General features: G+C 35.2%; 1 long non-coding RNA gene across 1 annotated transcript; it reads left to right on the top strand.

The window, feature by feature from the left end:
• Positions 1 to 7,957: 7,957 nt before the first annotated feature.
• On the top strand, positions 7,958 to 15,759 carry LOC124230497 (uncharacterized). Its single transcript, XR_006886196.1, has 3 exons — positions 7,958 to 8,029; positions 9,128 to 9,318; positions 13,177 to 15,759. It is a non-coding gene; the product is annotated as an uncharacterized LOC124230497 (long non-coding RNA).
• The last annotated feature ends 236 nt before the right edge of the window (positions 15,760 to 15,995 follow it).

The raw sequence follows: 15,995 nt of genomic DNA, 5'->3' as shown, positions 1-15,995 counted from the left end.
AAAGGAGTATTGCCTGAATGACTGTGAAATATCAAGACAAATTATGAGGGGCCAGATGCATGAGCAAGTAGAAGAATGAAAGCAGGGACTTCATCTTCTGCATTGCTCTAACCTGGAAATGGGAGGAGTGCCTGACACATAGTGAGTGATCGATCAATAAATATTTTGTGTTCAGGGAAAACCAGATTTGCTAAATGAATGAGACCATATTACCCATAAAAGATATGGAAAGACAAACAAAATTATTCTTTTCTTGAGGCACTTTACGTAGATCCTCAGTTTCTTTCAACTAAAAGAGATTTTGGAAAAGATGCAGCAAATATAGTTTCATTTTCTTAAGGGAAACTGGTCATCTGACTTTGCAAAAGAGAAGAAGGAATCTGCAGAATATAATTTTTCAAATAAAGAACTCAGTGGATATGTTAGGCAGGATACAAATGAAAAAACAAATTAAATTAACTTGAAGATCATTTTGAGGAATTCTTCAGGAAGGAGTCAGGAAGATGTAAAGAAAGAAAAAGATGGACCCAGGAGTTGAAATATGGAGAATGGATGTGGAGCAGTAAGAATCTAGTTAGTAGGAGCCTTAGAAGGAAAAAAGAAGAAAAAAATAATGTGTATGAAAAATTTGAATAAATAATGCACAAATACTTCCCAATATTACAGAGAGACATGAAACTTCAGATTTAAAAGGATCAAAGTGCCAGGTAGGATCAGTAAGAAAACCTCACTCCTAGATCCATTAAAGTTAAATTTAAGAACATCAAAGCAAATAAAAAATTAAAAAATTATCCAGGGATTAAAAATAAAAATATGATCTACAAATGAATCAAGAATCAGTTTGACATCACACTTCTCATTAGTAACACCCAGTACAAGAAAACAATGCAGAATGTTCTTCAAAGTTTTAAAGACAAAAATTGCAATTTTCTACAAAGCTAAAAACTTATTTAAATGTGAAGGAAGATAAAGATATTTTCAAGCATATAAGATGTCCAGAAGTATCTTAGTCTGGACTCCCCCAGGAATACAGAGCTTAGGTGCAGTTCATTTATTTGGGGAAGTGATCCAGAAAAAAGAAGAAGGAGTCTGGTGAGAGGGCAATGGGAATGGAGGGAAACCCAACACAGGGCTACATTCTGGGGTTGGTCAACACTGTGGGCAACTTGGCTAGATCTCAGCCAGACCCTCAGAGAAGCTGTGTAGAATGCACTTTGGAATTACTTACCCAAGGGTTACTTGAAGGAAACATATAAATACTGACTTTCTTCTCTTAATCAAAAATGGTTAACCAATGAGATTTTAAGTCCTTGTCACCTTCAGGCTTCATGTGCAGGAGTGCCAGGTGGGTATCTGAAAATATTGCTTATTGTGATGCCAGAGAAACCCAGAGGCAGAAAGTGAGAGATATGTGGTGCAATCAAGCTAAGCAATTATTTAGTTTTATCTGAAAATAAGTTGCTGTTGTTGTACTGGTTGAGATAGGAAGTGGACTGAGAGGATGTTATGAGGCATCTAGTTCTAAAATTTACCAAACGTAGATAATGTTAGATAGCACTCTTGGAGGGTATACTCCAGTAAGAAGAGTTAATTCAGGAGAATTCATAATTTAGTCTCTGACTCTCTCACTCTCAATTTTTCTATTGCAATCCCCCTTTGCACATCACTCCAGCTACATGGACTCCTTGTTGGCTGTCATACCTCCTATTTCCCCAAATACTTGAGTGTCTCACTCTCTCCCTTTCTTCAGATTCCTGCTGAAATGTCACATTCTTGGAAAGGCTCAGCACCCTATTAAAACAATAGCATGTCCCCCCCTCAACATGCCATGACCCCTTTTTCTAGCTTTATTTCTCTCTATAGCAATGATTAGTCCTGATGTAATATATATTTCTGAGTTTGTTTATTTATTTGTTGTTGTAGGTCTTCTCGTTCTTGTCAGTCATCTTTTTCAATTATTTCACTGATTCATCTCTACTGCCTAGAACAGTGCTTGGCATGTATAAGTTCTCAGCAAATACTTGTTGAAAATGAATGAATACATATAAAATCTATACCAATAAAACCAGCAGAAGAAAACTTATCTGTGCATTGAGATATAGGCAAGAATAAATAAAATAAATAAAAATAAAACATAGTAAATTAAAATATATACATATGACATAAAGGCTTGCAAAAATAAGCATTAATAGGGGTGCAATTACAATAAATATAAATGAGTTAGAATTACTGAGTAAATGAAAAAGACATATTGGATTAAATATGATGAAACAATATTTTTTTATGAGAAATCCTTTTAATACAAAAGAATTCTGAAAGATTGAACATAAATTGGAAAATAAACACTAAGAAAATATGAGTAAATGGTAAAATGATGTGGCAATTTTAACATCTGATAAAAAACAGAATTTAAGTAAAAAACAACATGATTAAAAAGTAGTTACAGTAGCCCCTCCTTATCCAGTTTCACTTTCGGTAGTTTCAGTTACCTGGGATCAATCACAGTCCCAAAATATTAAATGGAAAATTCCATAAATAAAGAATTTGTAAGTTTTAAATTACACACTCTTCTGCATAGCATGAGGAAATCTCACACCATCATACTCCATCCTGCCCAGGACGTGAATCATCTCTTTGTCCAGTGTATCTACACTGTGTACACCATCCAGCTGTTAGTCACTTAGAAGCCATCTTGATTATCAGATCGACTGTTGTGATATCAGGATGCTGTGTTAGAATAACCCTTATTGAAGTTAATAATGGTCCCAAAGTGCAAGAGTAGTGATGCTGGAAATTCAAATATGCCAAAGAAAAGCCATAAAGTGCTTCCATTAAGTGAAAAAATGAAAGTTCTCAACTTAATAAGGAAAGAAAAAAATTATACACAGGTTACAAGGATCTATAGTAACCTTTATTACAGTATATTGCTACAATTATTTTACTTTATTATTAGTTACTGTTGCTAATCTTTTACTGTGCCTAATTCATCAATTAAACTTTATTCTATGTATATATAGGAAAAAACATAGTATATATAGAGTTCAGTGCAAACTGTGGCTTCAGGCATCCACTGGGGGTCTTGGAACATAATCCCCTCAGATAGCGGGGGACTACTGTATAACGATCAGAGACACTGTAACTCCAACTATACAAAACAGCTGACAGAGCTTACACATAATCTTTTTCCTCCTGTGTTATTTTATTGACTAGAGCAACCAGAACAATGCTAAGTAATATTGATAGTTGGAGACAACTTTATCTTGTTTCTGGCATTTGTGAGAATACTCTAACACTTGGGGAGCACGTATATTTCATCCTGTATGCACCTGAGATCACTGGAGAAAAATGATAATTAGCTATATTTGATCACCCTGCTTTCATATTCCAACATTAACCATGAAACTGGTAGCTTTGAGAAAAATTTACTAGTTTATTAGAAGAATAAATAGAACATTTAATTAATAAACGTTTAACAATCTACTGAAAGAATTGCATGCTTCTTACCTTTTGATTTATTAAAGTGATAAATTATTTTAATATTGAAACATCCTTTTGTTTTGTATTTACTATACTTGTTCACACTGTAATATTCCTGTACTATAGTGATGAATTTGAGCTGCTAGTATTTTAGCACTTGTATTCATATGTGAGATTTAGCTATAATCTTTTGGAGTTGTGTTATGGATAGAATGTTTGTAACTCCCCAAAATTCATACATTGAAATCCTAACCCTCAATTGTATCATAATGGTATAAGGAGGTGGGGCCTTTGGGAGGTAATTACATCATGAGGGTGGAGACAACATGAATGGGATTAGTACCCTTATAAGAAGAGATACAAGAGAAATGATTTTCCTCTCTACCATGTGAGGATACAAAGAGAAAATAGCCGACCAGGAAGAGTACTCTCACCAGACACCAGATCTGCCTGTGCCTTGATCCTGGACTTCCCAGCCTCCAGCACTGTGAGAAATAAGTGTTGTTTAAGCCACCTACTCTATGATATTTTTGTTATAGCAGCCTAAACTGACTAAGACAAGGGGGGTTATTTTTGTCAGATTTGGAATCCACAAATATGTAAATATCATAAAATGAATTGGGTAGCTTTCCATTTTTCTCAAGTTTAAGCATTGAAAAAACCAGTCTCTAAATCATGTAGGCCCCAGGCCTCTTTTGGAAACGGTTTTTGACAGCCATCCTAATTTTATGTTTGGATCGATTACTTTCTCTAGAAAATTATTTATTTTAGTCAGTTTAAAAATAAACGTTTCAAATAATATTTTCCCTAGTTTAAAATTCCTCTGTATTAATGATTATATTCCTTCAGAAATCTTTTAAAAACTAAATTGGCAATATTTGAGATAGGTATTGAAGGATGGGTAGGATCTGTCATGGGGAAAAGGTTATGGCCAGAAGAAATGAAAATGTTTTACATCTGCAAAATCTCTTTTTCATCAGAAACTCAAGACATTTTAAAAAGAAAAAAAAAACAATAAAAGAGCCTCCAATTTAATTAAATTATATCTTTAAAAAAATTAAAACTTTTTCTGAGGACTAATACATGTTCTCTAGTAAGAATGCCTCTGGATGTTTGTGAAGTGTATACTTCATACTGCTTTTCCTGTTAGCCAGAATCTGGCGCCTTATTCTGAACCTGTGAATATATTTTCTTACTTGACAAAAGAGTCTTTGCAGACGTGATTAAGTTAAGGACATTGGGAAGGGGAGACTATCTTGGATTATCTAGGTGGACCTAATTTAATCACATGAGCCCTTCAAAGAGAAGAGAGGAAGAAGAGTACGTCAGCAGACCTACTGGCTTTGAAGATGAAGGAAGGTGGCTATTAGCCAAAGAATGTGGGTGGTCTCTAAAAGCTGGAAATTGCCCTTCACTGATATCTAACAAGAAAACAGGGACCTCAGTCCTACAACTGCAAGGAAGTGTCTTCTCCCTGAGTGCCTCCAAAAAGGAATGCAACTCTGCTGAAATCTTGATTTTAGCCCAGTGAGGCCCATGTTGGATTTCTGACCCTATAGAATTGTAAGATAATACACGTGCTGTTTTAACCCACTAGATTGTCGTAATTTATAACAGCAGCAATAGAAAATGAGCACAACTTTAATACTAAGAGAATGTGTGTAAAACTTACTGATGATTCACACAGAAAGCCATGGTACATTTTAGCATAACAAAAACTTGGTTTCTGTTTTGACTTGTTTCATGTAAAGCAGTGTTTAATGTGATGAGTATTTAATAAATGCTCATCAAAGATCTTTGAATGAAAATCCGTAATGCATCAAATAATATTTGACCATCATTGTTTCTTTAGAGCTGTATCTTATACTGAATTGTGAATATAGATATTCGGTTGAATGAAAGCACCATATTTTATTTCAGTTATGTCAAGAAAGCATTTAGAATCTATATACTTTCACATGTTTTAAACTTTCTGTCTTGTCAGATTTCATAACCAACGGAATATCTTCAAAACTCTTCTGTTCCACAATCTGACATCTATTCTTTTACATTATCTTTCTTTCTTGAGACCCTAATCCTTCGCCTTAATCTCTGAGAAGCATGAATGATGTGCTGGGGTGGGTTAGTGATTCCAGTTCTTTATTCAGTATCAGCATCCTTACTCATTTTTTCTGCAAAGCTGAGATAGCTGGGAAGAGTTAAAAGAAACTGTCAAGACTATTAAATGGAGTTTTTGAAATCTATAGTTACCTGCAGTAGTGAGTATGTCTGCCAAATTCATTATTTCAAAATAAGAATTTAAAAGCCTGGTTAGTGGGTAATTGTTTTGGTGCATCCTCTTACCCTAGCATTTTATATCATAAGAAAAAAATGGACACTGCTTAAATTAGTGTTTGGCCATTTCAATATACAGGAGCCAGATGAAATGAAACAGAAGTCACTGAAAAGAATTGGAGTCAAACACTTCATTAACGGAAAATTATTATCTGCCTCTTTTAATGTTCAATAAAAACCTCGTTTGAAATAATTGTTCCAAAATGCTATTAAAAGTTCTACTTCAATCAGAATTTCTGCCAAATTACTTTGGAAAGATCCGGAGCTTTGCGAAACTATTTAGTACAGGTGGGATGTGGCTTTGCTGTCCTGATCCAATATAATTTTTATAGGCCTCACAGTTTTTTGAATTCTCCAGGGTATTTGGGACTCTGAGTGACCTGGGTTTGGTGTAGGCTTTTAAGTTACCCCAGTCCAGATTCAAGTTCATCGAGTTCAGCGTGGATGCAGGTTTGTGTACATCAACTCATTCTAATATATACTATATGCTCCATCCATCCATCCATCCATCTATCCATCCATACAGCCAGCCAGTGGGGAAAGAATAAAACTTCCTGATGCACAAGAAAAGAATGTAAGGAAGACAAGTTACATATTCGATGGTGCTATATTGGCCATTTTATTATTAGATCTTGTGAACACGTGTTAATTTGACTACAGCGGCCTCAGTTAAAAAAAAAAAATACAGTCTCCTTCTCAGACTTATGTCCTAATCATTTGTCTGAAGATCAATTTCACCATATTTTGGAGATGTTAATGACATACTCCAACTTCTGTGGTAAATCAAGCCCTCTAGGAATGTGGAACGATGTGGGTCAAGTTCAAGCACATTACTAAGCAATAGATTACAACAGCTCAGAACACAGTTCTTATTCTCTATTAGAATCTGCTGCTTTTGCATTATTCTCCTTTGTATTTTTTTTCAAGAGAGAAAAAGAATGAATCTTAACTCTACAATTAGTGAGGTAAGGCAGTTTATTGTATTACTTTCCCTATCCTGGAAAAACCAAAATGTGGATAATTTAGGACCTAAGGAAAGCCTTTTTCTTTTCCTTGCATTTCTATGCTTTCTTTGCTTCTCTTAACATCTTTGAAGAGCTTGACATCTAAGATAAGGTGACTGGTTTAGAGGTAAAAAGGGGTTCCTTTAGCCTAGGTTTTTAGGCAGGAGACAGAAAGTACTGTATCTGTGGGTTCACATTATAGTAACAAATAGTGTGCATTTGCCTTTGAATAGCTGTCTGCTGAACTTGAGCAGTAGAATGAAGATGTAGACATTGTACCGTCTCAACAGAGCTAAGAAAAGGGCAATAAAACTTTTATCCTAAAAAGTATAAAGGTAGCAAACACTTTGATACTCAAATACATCTGGACATACAGAAGGCCAAATGTCTGGAGAAAACATAACTCTAGGGTTTTTAAAAAAAATTTTTTGTGTGTGTGTGTGAGGAAGACTGGCTCTGAGCTAACATCTGTTGCCAATCTTACTCTTTTTTTTTTTTTTTTGCTTAAGGAAGATTGTTGGTGAGCTAACATCTGTGCCAGTCTTCCTCTATTTTATGTGGGATGCCACCACAGTGTGGCTTGACAAATGGTACTAGGTCTGAGACCAGGATCCAAATCTGGGAACCCTGGGCCACTGAAATAGAGCGCGTGAACTTAACCACTACACCACTGGCCGGCCCCAGCGTTTTTTCAATTTCAATTGGTTTGGCACTATAGAGTTTTCAAGGAAAGTCGTACATTTCTTGCAGATTGGTGATATAACTACAAGATCAAACTGTACTATGTTAATATTTGTTTTCCTAAAGTTATTTTCTTTCCTATTCTATGTATAATAAATGGTGTATGCAACTCAGAATCAGCTTTGGAGAAAATTGGAAAGTTGACAACATTCATATTAGTTGTCATCTCCATCCAATTATCTGGTATCCTCCAGGTATTCCACGTGGTCCAACATCTCCCATTGAAGTTCTTCCAGCATGGTAATCCATATGGAATTTAAGGCTAGAAGGCACAGAAGTTTGGTGGTGGTGGAAACTGGATATTTCACAAATGAACCAGTCAGGTAGCATTTTCTCCATGTATGAACACCATTAATCTTGTATACAAAAACAGAAATGTACTGAATGTTAATTGAGCTCTTTATTTTGCCTGAAATAATGCAACATTTTTACTGTGGAAATCAGCTATCTCTGATGGAATTTTACTGTTCCGGGTGAGTACAGTTTTCTTACTCTTATAAATTAAAAGTTATTTTGTTCATCTACATACAAATTATTTACTGAATATGTGTAATTTCCTCTAATTTCTTTTAATTTCCAATATTTAATGGCTACGTTGTTTGTATGTTTCAGAAAAACATACCAGAGCTCAGAAGTAGAATGGCAGAGAGAAATGGCAGTATAATTTTTCTGTTTATCAAAAGCAGTTTTCCTAAAATATCTTCCTCAAATATCTGACAAGTGGCACCAAAAAAATTTCCTGCTTAATTGCTTGTCAGTTTCCATGTATTTATCTTGAACCTACACCGATCTTTCTTCAGAAGTCATCCTGAGCTTATCAGTAACTGCTAATGGATTTTTTTTAATGTGATAAGAAAGGATTTCATTCAAATTGAAGCCTCATGTTCAGTGATGGCTCGTCATTATGAGACAATTTTTGTGTGCAACCCACGGTGACGGACAGTGCAATTCCTAGCTCTGTGTGTGTGTGTGTGTGTGTGTGTGTGTGTGTGTGTATCTGTGTTATATAAGGCTGATAAGGGGAGGAGGGGGTGGTTAGTGCTGGAAGGGAAGAATGGGAAGAAGGCTATATCAATTTGAGATTTAGAGAAAATAAAAATTTCTTAAGCTTGATGACTAAAATCCAAGACCAGAACGTGGCAATTATGAGCTGGAAGGAATTCATGCAATTTATGAGTAACCCTATTTTGGGCTGAAACATAATTCAAAAGAATCACTCACTGCTTGAAAGAAAGCCCAGGTATATTGGCAAAGTCACTAAAAAACAACATTTCTATAGTGCTTCCAGCAGCTCTTTATTACTGAAAGGAATATAAGTGGAAAATCTCCCTCAGTTGGGGCTTCAAAGATAGCCACCTACAGGCATTTTATTTTCTTAATGTTAAAAAGATGAAATCATCATCCTTTGACAATTTTTCACATAAGATTTGTTATAAAACAGCTTTATAACTTATGATATTTTCCTTATGGATTAACTGTTTCTAATCTGTGCTTGAACTGAATTTTCATGGAAAGGTTTTTCTGAAGGTCACAATGAATCTATTTTAACTCTACAGTTCTTTAAAATTCAGAAAGAAGCTATTTGAATTGAAACATCACATCTTTGGTTCCTGCTAAGCATCTCTCTGACATGCAGAGTAATCAAGACCTTCTAGTGAAAGAGTTCCCTCATTGGCCTTGAACGTGATTGATGGTGATGGGAGGCTGCTTTGCTCGTGGAATTTCAGGGAGCTGTGGCATGTTTATGCCACAGGTGCCAAAGGTGAGGTTACTCTAATCTTAGAAGAATTTGGCTCCCAGCACAGTGAGTGTCTGGGACATAAAACTGGTGTATAATTTTTATTGAAGCATTAAATGAATGAATCTATGAATGAGTTAATCCATATGGACTTGTTGCAGGACTGTGTATGCCTAATCCCAGTCAGGTGTCTTCGGAATGGGTGGGCTCCGTGATGAGTGTTATTGTTAGATAAAAAAATCCAGAGTAGGCTCAGCAAATATGCAGCATGACAACTGTCATTCCCTGAGACGTGGTTCATGTATCAAGGGACTCTTCTTAGACAAAGCAATCTTAAAATGTTGTTTCTCAACACAGTTCTCCAGGCAGCCACTACTAATCAATCAGCGTTGGCACAAGAAAGTCAAATGTTTATCTTCAAAGGTCTAAACAAATTAGTACAACCCTAACACTATTAGTTAAAAAAAAAAATTCTGCTATTTTTCCATCTTTTTAGTAGTATATTTTGTACAACCCATTCATTTACTTATTATTTATTAAAATTGTCAAAAGGTGGCTGGGAAATTCTATTATAGTTTATGGAGAAACTGTTGTGTGCCAAGTGTAACACTAAGGACCATTGCCTTTGCCTTAGATCTTGAACTGGGTTAATCACATAGGGATCACCTGAGGATCTTGTTAAACTGTAGATTCAGATTCAGTAGGGCTGGGGAAGGGAATAAGCACCTGCATTCTTAAGAAGATCATTACCAGATGATGCCAATCTTGCTGATTGGTCCTCAGACCACACTTTGAGTAGTGAGAGAAGATAACTGATTCTCAACCTGGGCTGCACATTACTGGGGAGCTTTAAAAAATAATGAGACGTGGGTTCTTCCTCAGGGATTCAGATGTAATACAACCAGGCTTCAGCCTGGGCATTTGGGTATTTATAAACTCCTCAGGTATTTGTAATGTACGGTCAAAGCTGAGAATCACCACTTTAAGCTGACACAAACCCTTCATCTGGCACTTCATTGAAGCTAATAACAAAAATGAATTGGTTTCATGAAGCTACCTCCCAGCCCTCACTGGTTTTTATTGGGCTCTTAATTTCACTCTCATCTTCATGATCTTTATCTCAATTTTTGCTCATTGTCTCCCATTTGACTCCTCTTGTAGCCAAGCCTGGGCTTTTCTCAGGATACTTTGGCTTGGCTGTTCTTTTCCTTTTAGGGGCCCTGGATCTATCTAATAGGAATCTCTTGCTTACATTTTGGTTCCATGAAAAATAGTAGGTACTGTGGCTTCATAAGTTCTAAAACTGTAAGGAAATCAGAGACCTTTCTGAACTTTGACAGTGTAGAGCCTGTAACTTAAAAAATAAGAACTAGACAATTCTCATTATTCCCTCAATAATCAGAAAATAATACAGCTGGAAGAAAACCTAAAGATTATCTGGGTTAATACCATGTGTCAGATACATGATCAGCTGACTTCTAATGAGTTATATCCTTTAGAGTCCCTTCTCTTTGAATGAGGTACAACCCGTGACTTGCATCTAAGTAACAGAAGTAATGAGAAGGTGATGGGATTTTACTCTCATGATTACATTTAGTTATATGAGTCCATCGTAGCAAGCCAGAGAAAGAGAGATTCTCCTACTTTTCTTGAAGAAGCCAATAGTTGTGAATGGCCATGTTGTAATGTGCCTAAGGAAAGGGCCACATGGCAAGGAACTGTGGGTAGCCTCTGAACAGCCTCCAGTCAACAGTCAATACAAAGATGGGTCCCTCAGTTACATAGCCACAAGGAAATGAATTCTACTAACAATCTGAATGAGCTTGTAAGCAGATTCCTCCACAGTCAAGCCTGAAGATGAGAATGCAGCCCAGCTGACATTTTCATTGCAACCTGGCGAGATCCTGAGCTGTGATGAGATTTTTCACCTATGGAAATTATGAGCTAATAGTGTGTGGTGTGTAATAATTTGTTACACATCAATAGAAAACTAATACAGTACTCATTTTACAGATGAGGAAACAGAGGCCTAGAGCTTTTATGATTTGTGAACAATACCCTGTAAATTAGCAGCAGGACTGAACATGGAACTCAGGACTCATAGCTCTTACTCTGGACTTCTTTTGTTCAATAAAGACTTTATTTTTTAGAGCAGTTTTAGGTTCATAGCAAAATGGAGGAGAAAGGACAGAGATTTCCCATATCCCTCTTTCCCCCACACATGCCTAGCCTCTCCCATCATCAACATCCCTTATAAGTGTATTGCATTTATTACAATTGATGAACCTCTATTGACACATTATCATCACTCAAAGTCCATAGTTTACATACAATTTGCTCTTTGTGTTGTACATTCTATGGGTTTGGACAAATATATAATGACATTTCTCTTCTTTTTAATACACTAAATACATAACAAAAATGTGGAAGAACAGTTAAATAGAATCCAAACAAAATACGTAAGATAAATAATGAATAAGCATCCAGAAAAACACAGCAGATGTCCCCCCTCACTTTATCTTCCTTATAGTGCTTTGTGGGGTGGTAGGGTTGCTTCATGAAAAGTTAAATAAGAATTATGTTTTTGAATTTGATTCTTTTTCAAGCCTTAGTCATTATTTGATGAGAAGATATTACACTTTTGAAAAATCATCAGCAAAATGCAGAGGCAGGGGAAATATATCATTACTATATAGCTGTCGAGGAAACAAAAGTATATCTTCCTGTAATCAAACAAAAAATTGAACAAGAAAATTAATTTTGTTTCAAAACCAAAATAAAACAAACAAAACACTGGAGTACAAGAAATTAAAATATCTTATGAAATACATATTGAATGAACAGAATGAACTCTCCTGAATTTAACTTTAAAATTAAAAATATTGTTTCAGTTTTTTAAATGTAATACATTTTTGCATTGCTGTGAGGAAAATACCTATTAAGTGTTATTTTCACAATAATTTGAATAAGCAAATACATTCTTTCCCTGTTGTCTTAAATTCTGATATCCAATTTGCTTCAAGGAACAAATACTGAGTCCTTACTAAGGACCAGGTGTGTTAATCATTGGAATTACAGAGGTAAATTAGGTACAAATCCCCTTAAAAGAGCTCACAGTCAAGCTCATACGCTCCTGTATGCTGGCATCACTAACAGTGAAAAAAATTACAGTCATCATAGGCTTTTGGTTCATATGATTGGGAAGAGTGTATGTTGATTGCCTGATGGAAATACATTGTCCCTGCATCTTAAGACCTTATCAAGGGCTTTAGAATAGTAAAAAAAAATAGAAGAGTTTGTTTTTTATCCTAGTGGTAAAAGGCTGACATCTCTTCTATTCCTCTTTTATTCTTAAATATCATAATATCCTAGAAATGGATCACGCACAATGAAACTTACCAAGCAGATGATCACCCCAACATTCTATTTTAGAAATAGGGTGTCATGCTGGCAAGATCACAGATTTTATTAGATTTAGATAGAGCATCACTTGATCCCTGGTCATATAACTTCTATGTGGACTTGGGGAAGTCATTTATCTCCTCTGGGTATCAGATTCCTTATCTATTAAATGTGTGCTTTGCAGAGTTGTGAAAATCAAGTGAGATCTACTAAGCACCTGGCACCTGTTAGATACTAAAGATAATGTTTTTGCATGTGGAAAGAGTCTCCTTCACGCTTTCCTCTTGAATAAATAAAGCTGACTACATGACTATTCAACTAAAGATTGTATTTACAAGGCTTCCTTGCAATTAGCTGTAGTCCTATGACTAGGTTCTGGACAATGAAATGTTAGTGGAAGTTATGGATGCAACTTCTAGATTATCTCTTAAAAGGGAAGAGGTTTGTCTCCCTTACTTTCTCTTTCTCTCTGTCTCACAGGCTGAAATGTGGACTGTATAAGAAGTCATACGCAGTTTGGAGTAAGCCCCCAGGGATGTCAGAGAAACAGAAATGGAAGGGAGCATGGATCTCTGATATCATCAATCTGCCATACCAGCAATGGACTACATACTCAGGCTGTTTTGGGAAGAAAGAAATAAATTACTGTTGGTAAGGAAAAAAAAAAAAATCAACTATATTGTCGAACCTCTGAATACAGAGATCTAGCCTTGAATCTTCAATATATCAGTCTAGCTGGCAATCTCATACATCGTCCTGCACATATTGTCTAAGTGCCTGTCTTCTCACCAAGCTTTATAAAACAATAAGGCTACATTACATTCACTAACTTTGAGTCCCCATTTAAGTAATTTCAGAATCTAGTAAATTTTCAGGATCCATCTTTTTTTCCTTTTAATTATTTCTCAAAGTCCCCACAAGTTTTCTCACAGTGCTAGTAAATTAATCAAGGCTCTTTGTATACAACACTGCTTGACATCTATTCTGGGACCTTGCTCATCTCTATTTCTGTTCTATGATATACCCTAAGGAACTGAAGGTTACTTTTCTCATTTTACTGATTCCTAGTTATTTCAAGATAAAAAGATGAGTTGGATTCTTCATTCTGTATATTATGCTTTGTTTGGGAGTCATAGCTCCATTATTTTCATCCTACGGTTTACCTCAACTATCAAGGTGGCTAGTTGGGATCATTTGTGTTAACAACCTCCCGTGAATTTTGACTTCTTGTATCTGACTTATTTCATCAGAATGAGTTCTATCTCTATGATCTCATAGTGTCCCTGAAAATTATACTTCTAGAGCTTCTTTATTTGCTAATTTTAGTTCTCACTGTGCTGACTGCAAACTCCATTTTGGGATATACTTTGAATAATTTTTCCAGAAATAAAAAATGCAACAGGAAAATTGAAAAGATATACTAAAAAATTTCTGATAATCTGGAAGAAGGCAGGATTAAAGTAGATATCTGTGCAATTGGAGTAGAAGCTGAGTATAGAATTTGTATGTTTATGGAGAAGCAGAATTTCGTTCTAACCAGCCAGTATCTCACCTTTATGATGTAGAATACCTTACAGCATGGATGCTCAGATCTCAATGGTAACACTATTTTTTTTTTGTCTCCTATGTTTTAAACCTTTTAGTTGCTATTTTAAAATAAGAGAAAAATAATCCCATTTTACTAATACTGAATTCTATAACTCAAAACAAAGCGTGAAGTTTCAAGAATATCTGAAAAACAAACAAACAAAGCTGGAATGACTAGCAATTACATCTTCTGTAATAATATGGATCTTTGATTTCCTAAATAGAAGTTGGCTCAAATACATATTAATTTAAAATGTGAAAATTCTAATGTAGAATTACTTGAGCTTTGTTACTTAAGAGTGATATGAAAGAGAGAGGAAAGGGGTGCATATTTAAAAGAGAACTCGTTTTATTAAAACTTTCTGGAAAGGCTTTACCAAATTTTAGTTCATTTTCTTATTTCTCAAAACACAGGAAGGCAGCTAATTGAAAGAGAACAACTTGAAACCATTTTTAGAATACAAAGGGAATAAATAAATGAAAAAATATATATGCAGAATTGAAGGTCAATACCAAATAGCTTTAGTACTATTGGCGGTAGCCTCATTTTCAAGGCAATAGCAGCCGGTTGGTCAATGTAAGTAAGCATCATGTAGAATTGCTATTATAGAGTCTATATTCCTTAACCACCTTCACGTAGAAAGAGGGCAAGTAATATTGGAATGCCTAGTAATGGATTAATATATTTTATTAAAATTTTCTGTAATGTGAATTTGAAAATGTATTTTGGAAACATATTTTGGTTCAGCCAAGAACCATCTAATGGCGGTTCTACTCTAGAAAAGAGGAATAGTCGTGAGCCTTGACCTGCAGATTTGGATCCTACTTACTGAAGTGCCAAAGCTGGAGTTACCCAAGTAGTAAACATTTTGACATAGTAACCCCAAACTAAAAATTCTTAGGTGAATTTGCAAGTTTACATAGCATTGTTAAATGAAAAAGTAACTTTCCTGTTGACTTCAGCCACAGAGCACATATAACAGCTACACTAACAATGCCAAAATAAAGTGGGGGAGGGAGCAGAGAGAAGAAGGAAATAATCATTTATATGAATTGGAAATACGAAACGTTCCAAGCAAAAATGAGTTACACTTTGAAAGTATTTTCTCAATGTCAAAATGTTTTCTAATGGGCCAGAAAAAGATGGAAAATACTTTCTACTTAAAAACATAATTAGACTCACAAATATTCTTCCCATTAGCATCATCTTTCCCCAAAATGCTCTCTGTTTACTATTAATTATTCTCTACTGCTCATTGTGTCCAGATGACTGCATGTATAATAATGTAAGCATAAGCATGTAATAAATATAATCATTGTTTTCCCCCTAATAGATTTGTATGAAAAACAAATAAAAGGTTCCTCAGAAGCTAGGTTTCAAGGATTTCATGAAACTGATTTGCCCACCTTCCTGATCACTGGCTATATTAACCCTTTTGCTTCTTTCATATAATTATGTCAACATGCATAAGATGATACCATGGAATTACAGGATATGAAAATATTTCCAGCATTATCAGAAAAGATTCAAATGTGATCAGTAGTGTTGTGTATTTTGTTGAATAAAAATTTTAAGAAAAATTGATGGTACATTCCATGTGTCAACTACATAGAACTATTCACATTTCCATGAGCAAACCTTGTTTTTTTACGCATTCATACATCCATCAAATGGGATCTTTCCTTTACCATAAATTCCCTCTTTCCCTTTA

Source organism: Equus quagga, chromosome 19, assembly GCF_021613505.1.
Source record: "Equus quagga isolate Etosha38 chromosome 19, UCLA_HA_Equagga_1.0, whole genome shotgun sequence".
Classification (NCBI taxonomy): Eukaryota; Metazoa; Chordata; class Mammalia; order Perissodactyla; family Equidae; genus Equus; species Equus quagga.
This window is presented reverse-complemented; position numbering and strand designations above follow the sequence as displayed.